This window comes from Hemibagrus wyckioides, linkage group LG06 (assembly GCF_019097595.1).
Source record: "Hemibagrus wyckioides isolate EC202008001 linkage group LG06, SWU_Hwy_1.0, whole genome shotgun sequence".
Taxonomy (NCBI): domain Eukaryota; kingdom Metazoa; phylum Chordata; class Actinopteri; order Siluriformes; family Bagridae; genus Hemibagrus; species Hemibagrus wyckioides.
The window spans coordinates 15,066-24,279 of record NC_080715.1 but is presented as its reverse complement, the minus strand read 5'-3'; the positions used below and the strand labels follow the sequence as shown (position 1 = coordinate 24,279).

At 41.4% G+C, this 9,214-nt stretch overlaps 1 pseudogene; it reads left to right on the top strand.

Moving 5' to 3' along the window:
- Nucleotides 1–841: 841 nt before the first annotated feature.
- Nucleotides 842–7,012, top strand: LOC131354610 (E3 ubiquitin-protein ligase TRIM35-like; annotated as a pseudogene).
- The last annotated feature ends 2,202 nt before the right edge of the window (nucleotides 7,013–9,214 follow it).

Genomic DNA, 9,214 nt, shown 5'->3' with positions numbered 1-9,214 from the left:
GAGTCTCTCTTCCCTCTATTACAGACATTTACTCCACATGCTGCATCCGCAAAGCTAACAGCATTGTGGATGATCCTACACACCCCTCACACACACTCTTGAACTTTCTGCCATCCGGAAAGATTTACCAAAGCATTCAGACCTGCACAACCAGACTGTTGAACAGCTTCTTCCCTCAAGCAATCAGGTATCTCAACAGAGAACTGAACTGAGCTGGACGCGGTCACATGCACACACACACACACATACAACCAAGATCTGATCTCAACAGAGAAACTGAACTGTGCTGGACACAGACACACACACAACACACACACATGCACAAAAACTGAGAACTGTGCTCCCAACGAGAACTGACCTGTGCTGGAAACAGACACACACATACAACTGAGAACTGCTTTCAACAGAGATCTATACTGTGCTGGACACGGACACACACGTATAGACACACAAAAATTGTCCTGTTTGCACGCATATGTCACTTTACATTACACTTCCACTTTATATTGATCCTGTTTACATGTTTACTTTAAAATTTGCACTCACTGTCAACGCTATTCTTTTACACAGAGTCGGTCTATATGTTGTTTGTCTGCACTGTCCTGTCTTGTCATCCTGTGCACTTCTGTTGTATGTCTAGTTTTCTTGCACCTTAAGTATACTTTAGTTTTATCTCTATGTTTAGCTCTATGTTTGTCTGCGTCAATGTACTTTGTCTTTGTTATGTGTAGCACCTCTGGTCTAGGAGGAACGTTGTTTCACTTCACTGTGTACTGCATCAGCTATATATGGTTGAAGTGACAATAAAGCTTCTTTGACTTTTGACTTTGACTTTGAGTAAATGTTTCCTCCTGAGGCCAGAGGTCCAGTTCATGGGACACATAATTTCATTAAAGGAAGTTCAGGTGAACAAGGGCAAGGTTCAGTGCTTGGAGGTGTGGCCTTCACCATCGAATGTGAGGGAGGTGAGACAGCTGTTGGGATTTATGAGTTACTATCACCAGTTTGTTCACATAGCTGGCAAAGCCTCTGCACACTCTAGTGGGAAAAGGTAATATGGGCAAGTCGACTGTTCTTCTGTAGTGAGGAGTGTCAGACTGCATTCATCAAACTAAAGAGGTGTCTCATGTGTCTCATGGGGTCATTCAGTCATTCGTGAATAAGATCTTCATAGACCACCTTAATCTTGATCATGTACATTGATAACATCCTCATTTACTCTAAAGACTCCCACATCTCACATGCCTGACTGGAGTTGAAATGTTTGCTACTTTGTGAAAGCTGAGTGTGCATTTCATCAGCACATCATAACCTTACAGAGATACATCATCAATAACAGGGGAGTGGAAATGGACTCTTGCAAGGTCAGTGCCATGACCAAATGGCCCACCTGCTCCAGTATCAAGGATCTGCAACATTTCCTTGGCTTTGCTAACTTTTACAGATGGTTGATCAAGGATTACAGCATCATAGCAAACCCACTCACAGTCCTGCTTCAAGAGAACCCCAAGAAATTAAACTGGACTGAAGAAGCACAGTCAGCTTTTGAGAAACTCAAGCTATGTTTCACTACTATACCCATCTTTCACCCAGATGGCCTTTATCACTTTACCATGAGGACCCAGAAAAACAGGTGTATCTGTGTGCATTCTTCACCTGCAAACTAACCCCAGCAGAGGCAAGAACTACTTTCCATTAAGAGAAACCCTGGAGGAATGGACACTGGTTAGAGGGGGCTCAGCAAACTTTTTAGGTTCTCACTGACCATAAGAACCTGTACATTAAGGCCGCCAAGCAGCTAAATCCGATTCAAGCAAGACTGGCCCTGTTTTTCACAAGGTTCAACTTCATCATTACTTATTGTCCAGGGTCAAAGACCAGCAAGGCCAATGCTCTTTCTCGCCACCAATATCATTATCACCCATACGTTGGGACATCATGGAGGAAATCTGCCAAGCACAACAAGACCAGGATGAATGTCCCCCAGTGTGACTATACGTGCCTACCACCCTTCAACAACAAACCATCAAATAGGTCCACAATGCTTAGAGTGCAGGACATCCAGGTATCGACAGATATACACAGCTCTTCTGCAATGCATTCTGGTGGCCCTCCCTAGCTATGGATGTTAAAACGTGTGTTAACGCCTGCTCTACATGTGTTGAGGCCTCTTTGAACCCCTCCCTCTACCCCAAAGCCCATGGCCACACATTGCGATGGACTTCGTCACCAAAATCCCTCATGGAGGTGGATTGAGTTTTCAAAGCCTGCAAGCTTGTCCCTCTGAGGAAGCTTCTCACAGCCATGGAAACAACCACAATGGGTAAACCAGGAGTTGGATTGCTACCTTTGCACCACCTGCTGTAGCAAACAACAGCATTGAAGTGAGTTCCTCCACTGGACTCAGTGTGCACAAAACTAGCTTACTCACACCTCCTACGGTCTCACACTATTTCAGTTTATGCTTGGATACCAGACCCCTATGTTCCCATGGTCAGGAGAGCCCTCAGATGTACCGACAGTGGATGACTGGTTTCACTGGAGCCAGGAGGTGTGGGAGAGCCCATGTACACCTCTAACAAGCCATTTGTACCCAGCACATTCAAGCCAATAAGGGGAGACGACCACACTCTCAATATCAAATGAACAGATGGATTAGCTGTCCACCAAAAATCTATGCCTTAAACTCCTGTACTGCAAACTGAGCCCCAGGCCATTCAAGATTCTTCAAAAGATCAATCCCGTGACATACCACCTAGAACAACCTGCAATACTCCTTCCATGCCATTTTCCTCAAACAAGCAGACACTGACACTGCCACAAGTGACACCACTACCACCTACAGAGGTCAATGGAGCCCCTGCTTACCTGGTCCATTCTTTTATCAACTGATTAACTGATGATATTCTAGATCCATCCCTGATCACAGAGTTTCACTAAGTTCACCCTGATCGCCATGCTCCTAGACATTGGGACTGACCCAGAAGAAGAACAACACCTGGAGGGGTTTATGGTAGGGGGATCTGTTACGAACTGTTTCACATTTCCCCCTCCTATCCAGCAGAGGGAACCCTTTTCTGAGCTCTGAGACTCTGAGGTTTTCACTTCCAGATCTTCTTTTATTTAACACGCTTACCTCAGCTTTTCCACGCAAAGTATTGCCAGTTTTCTCGCTGTGTAACAAGCATTGAATTAAAGCAATTGTTTTGCCATTGTGTATGACCTGTTTTCTGTTCTTTGAATTTTCGCTGTTTGTATTTTGACAATTTGGATTTGTTTGCTACATGGACTGTTTGGCTTTTTCTGACCATCTGCATGTGTCTTCTGCCAACTCTGCCTTTGTCTCACATTTTGCATTATTGCACCGCACATGAATCCAACTAAGCTTTCATTATAACCTCAACAGAGATAATTAACAATGTTAGCAAATTAGCAAACTCTAAGCCAGCAGGATGAACACATTTATTCCAGAATCATACCACAACGATAAGGTAAATAGAGACCCCATAACAATGTATTCAATTCAATTCAATTCAATTTATTTTTGTATAGCGCTTTTAACAAAGAGCATTGTCTCAAAGCAGCTTTACATGAGAAACGACATAAGAAAACAACAAACATATAAACAGACAAACAGTCCTAGATGTTATCCCAAGTGAGCAAGCCTGGGTGACTGAGGCGACTGTGGCAAGGAAAAACTCCCTTAGATGGTAAGAGGAAGAAACCTTGAGAGGAACCAGACTCAAAAGGAAACCCATCCTCATTTGGGTGACAATTGTGTGATGTAGATACAGCATGTGTATAGTGTTATGTAAATCAATAAGGAGGTTGTTGTCATCCACAGCGCTGCTTTGAATACCCCAATCCTCACAAAGCAGAACCCGGCTGGAGCTGGTCCATCTCCGGATGCCACTGGAGCAGGCACAGTCTCTGTATGCCTCGGGATGGGTAGAAGAAGGGAAACAATGGAACAGCATTAGCATAGCTGCTGTTCATAATATTAGCAGTACTAGATGAATGTGCATTTAATCAGATGTACTTGGGCACAAGGTTATGGGAAGTGTTAGATGTATGCCAGGCTGAAGAGATAAGTCTTTAGTCTACATTTATCCTGGGAGACTGTGTCTGAGCCCCGAACACTGTCAGGAAGAATTATTCCAAAGTTTTGGAGCTAAATATGAAAACGCTCTACCCCCTTTTGTGGACTTTGATATTCTGGGAACTACCAGAAGTCTGGAATTTTGCGATCTTAAAGAGCATGGTGGACTGTAACGTGTTAGAAGATTGGAGAGATAGGTGTGAGCTAAACCAATTAGAGCCTTGTATGTAAGTAGAGCTAATTTATAGTCAATTCTAAACTTCACAGGTAGCCAGTGCAGGGATGATAATATTGGGGTTATATGATCTAATTTTCTTGATCTGGTAAGAACTCTGGCGGCTGCATTCTGGACTAACTGTAGCTTGTTTATTGATGATGCAGGATAACCACCTAGTAATGAATTACAATAGTCCAGTCTGGAGGTCATGAATGCATGACTAGTTTTTCTGCATCAGATACAGATAAAATGTTCCTAAGCTTGGCAATATTTTTAAGATGGAAGAAAGCTGTTTTGTGATATTGGATATATGATTTTCAAAGGATAAGTTGCTGTCTAATATTACGTCCAGGTCTTTCACTGTCTTAACAGAATTTAATAATAGAAAATTATCGGTCATCCAATCTCTAATATCTTTAACACACTCAGTTAGTGAGTGCTTCGCCTGTGGTGTGGCAGCTTATGGCTGTGTAAGTGTGCAACGCCCTGTGAGTAAAGACGGAGGAGTCAGCGGTTCATGGAGCACTGTTGGGCTAGCAGTACATGAGATGGGTGAATGAATGGCTGCTAGAGTGTACTGTGGGTGCTGTGAAGATGAGAGTGAACACTGATGTGATTCTTCTGCACATGACTACACCAGACTGGATAGCGGTGTTGATGTCCAGTCACACTGTAAGTACAAATGATACGATGATTTGATCGAGAGTAAAGGGATGATGGCTGTGATTTCTAATGCCCAGGACTTTGGACTTTGATTCTCTTTTTATCCTTTCCTGATTCATTGATTGTAATAAAGAATTGTTGTGCTCAAGTTTTTTGTCAGGTGTTGTTTTCCACTGTTCCATCCCCTAACAACGAACCTATTTTAATAGTGAGTTCCTGGGGTCTCAGTTTACACTCTAGGTGGTATAGTCAGTTATAACTAAGATTTTATTAATTTAACTTGGTGTCATCTTCCACTGACAGCATTTGGGAGGTGCTCTTATCTAGAGAAACTTATGTTTATCTCCTTCTTGTGAGTCCAAAACTCACATGGTTTTGATAGAATTCTATTCTTCATCATTGTAAAATCAGTTCTATTTCATTTGATTTCCTCTTCACTGCAGATTCAGGCCCAACACACAGAGCGTCAGATTAAGGAGCAGTTTGAGAAGCTTCACCAGTTTCTACGAGATGAAGAGGCAGTCAGGATCACTGCACTGAGAGAGGAAGAGGAGCAGAAGAATCAGATGATGAAGGAGAAGATTGAGAAGCTGAGCAGAGACACATCATCTCTTTCAGACACAATCAGAGCCGTAGAAGAGGAGATGAGAGCTGAAGACGTCCTGTTCTTACAAGTGAGGATCATTTAGTCAGTATTTATACTGTGAGAAAGTCAAACTTCTTTCCATCATCAGAAACGTCACATTTCAGTGGTGTAAAAATGTAAATCATATCCACTGATATTTGCTTTGTTGTTTTCCAGAACTACAAGGCCACAGTGAAAAGGTGAGTGATGTGGTTCCTGTCTCTCTGGTTCTCTGTGTTTCTGAATCCAAAGCCACAGCAACACTGACTCCTGAATGTTTTTGCAGAGCCCAGTGCACACTGCAGCATCCAGAGGAGCTTTCAGGAGCACTGATCCATGTGGCAAAACATCTGGCCAACCTGAAGTTCAGAGTCTGGGAGAAGATGCAGGTCACTGTCCAATACAATAAGAGTCTTTTTTTAATTCGTTGAGTAAGTGTGTGTTCATGTTTATTAACCATTACTGAAGAGTTACAGTGGTTTACAAAAGTTATCATAGAATTAGAATTGTTATAATGATTGGTTACATCTCTAATTTAAACACACTCTGAAAACTGCATAAGGCAAGCTGTTAATTTTGTAAAGTCATCAATTCTTGGTTTCTGCAAATGTTAGCTAGTTCCATGTGAATATAATGTTAGCTTAGCTACATCATGTGTGTGTGTGTGAGTGTTTTCAGCACCTGTACCTCTGGACCCCAACACTGTTCATCCTGTACTCATTGTATCTGATGATCTGACCAGTGTGAGACGCAGTGATGAGAAACAGAAACTTCCTGATAATCCAGAGAGATTTGATAAATATCCATGTATTCTGGGCTCTGAGGGCTTTAACTCAGGGACACAGCTGGGATGCTGAAGTTGGAGACTGTACATTCTGGTTAGTGGGTGTGATGACAGAATCTGCTCAGAGGAAGGGGATGATAATCTCCAGTAGTGGAATATGGTTTGTCATGTATAGTGATGGTAATATGTTGCAGGTTCTACACCACAGACAGACACTCTCCTCTCAGTGGAACAGAAACTCCAGAGGATCAGAGTGAAACTGGACTGGGACAGAGGAAAGCTGTCATTCTCTGACCCTCTCACTAACACACACTTACACACTTTCACACACACATTTACTGACAAATTACTGCCATATCTAAATGTTGCATCTAAAGAATCTCCTCTAAAGTTCCTGCCACTTCAGTGCTCTGTAAGAGTGAATCAGATCAGTTAGAGCTGATAGTTTTATTCCAGATCATTCATGAAATATTGCAGATTAAAAGATTCATATTCTTTGTGAAAGTTTGTTTTTACAGAAGCACTGAACAGTTCATTGTGAAAAGTTTATTGAAGTGCTGTGACCTTATTTCAGCTCACCTTGAAATGAAATCAAAATAATGTGAAAACTGGAAATATTGACAGAATATCTTACACTGATCACTAAAATCTATATGTAGAATCTTGATATATCCTGAAATTCTAACATATTAGATGTCTAAGTTTAAAAAATGATCTACTTTGTTTGAAATAAAGAGTTATTAAATCAAATTAATGTGACATTAAATAACTACATAGCACTTTTTCCTCCACAGCTTTCAGTTCAGGGCTTCAACACACAAATAAACCACAGGAGGAAATTAAAATAATAAAAGTCTGTTTAAATGTAGAATCTGAAATCTGAAATAGATGATTTAATTTTTTTGATGTATTTTAAATCATTTGAAATAAACTGAGACTTTGAAAGCTCATGTCTTTACTGTATTTGTACTTGTTAGCACTATGCTGTTAATCTTGGGTGAAATGTTTAGCTGGCTGTGTGTGTTATGTGTGAAACTGTACAGTGGAGGAGAATTCAAGCTCTCCGTTTCACTCCACCTGCACTTTGTGGTTTTACAAACATCAGATGGATTTGTCACAAATTTCTAAACCATAGGATGGCAGGAGGAGACTCATTAATATTCATGAGTATATCTCCTTTAGCTACTGATCTCATTCATCCATTAACTGGTGTGATCACTGAGAGAAACTGGGTGATGTGGAGATACTGGAGCATCTTGATGTTGGGATGAAATAGATGTCTAAGAGTGAGAGTTAAACACAAGTGAGAATTATTGTTACAGTCTGACTGTGTATTAGCCGTTTTTATATTTAGACTAATTGTAGAGATTTATGTTTATTTAGTTTCATTCTTACACAACAGTCATCAAAGATTGTGTGTTACGTCTCGTTCTGAGTGTGGTTTAAGCTTGTTTTAAGTTCTTATTCCTGCTATTGTTTCTGTCAGTAACCCCATTATGGTCTCATATACAACAAGACAAGTCACACAGGGAGAATATTAAAGGACTTAAACATGGAAAATAAAATGCAACAGATAATTTGGTATGCTGCTCATTTTTGCAGAATAATCTACTGGAGAGAAACAAGAACTGGGGAAAAAACCAGCTACAGTTCTACACTTGTATGACTTTCTGCTGTACATTGACTATTAACCTCCTAAGACCCAAACTTTGGTTTGGCTTGCATTTTATTATTATTATAATTATTTTCTATGATTATTTTCTATTTAATGATAATAATCATTTTATTATTATTATTTTATTTAAGTCCAGGCCTAAGACAACAGAATAAACCAGGGCCTTGGAGGTGAGAATGGCAGCATGAGTAGGAAAGGTTTTGTGGTGAAGTGTGATCTGAACATTTGTCCATCCTAAAGGCACTTCGGCCTCTCCATTCACCAAATAAAGTGGACCAAGGCTCCAGGGATGAAGGCTGGTAGGGGGTTCCAGTTCCTTCCAGAGACTCTCATGGAGAAGGGTATAACTTGCTCCCGTATCCAAGATAGCTTTTCCTCTCCAATCTCCAATATGAACGGGTACGACCAACTGTTGAGGTATGGAAACAAACTTATTAGTGGCAGACTTATTGGATGACTTTGTAGGAAGTGAAACTGACAGGGCATTACTGGATGGTGATACTCCATGCTTCTGTGGCTGGAAGGAATGTTTATTTCCTGCAGATGGATGCTGACTGGATGACTGGGTCACCGCAGGGAGGAATAGAGTGGACAGTTACCTGGTGGATGCTATCCTTTACATCTCCAGCACTGGACTGGTGGCCTTTCAACAGCTCGATTGACGGTAGGGCTCTGTGGTTGAGTCATCCGTCCTTCATAGTGTAACTGCTGAACATAATCTTTCTCCAGCTGAAAGCCTAGTTTCACCATCTCATCCACTGTATTTACTCTGCCACGAAATTGGCTGGCTAGGTAAGGCTTGATGTTTTTGAGAATCACTTTTACTAGCTTACTATCCATTAGGGAGGGCTTCCACCGTTTACACAGGGCTCTGTATGAGAAAGCAAAGTCTCTGATTGATTCCTTTTCTGCCTGTGTTCTAGTTCGGACCCTCTCCGCCAGCTCATCTTCATAGTCCTCAGAGAGGAAGGCTGAGAGGAAAGCAGTTTCAAACTCGTTCCAGGTAGTAACAGAAGATCGAACAATTTCCCACCAATCACGTGCCGTGCCATATAGGACAGTGAGGAAGGTAGCCAAGAGGTCAGCATCAGTCAGGGAATGTAAGGCCAAAAAGTCCTGACAGCGAGCTAGATATAACAGTGGATCAGTAT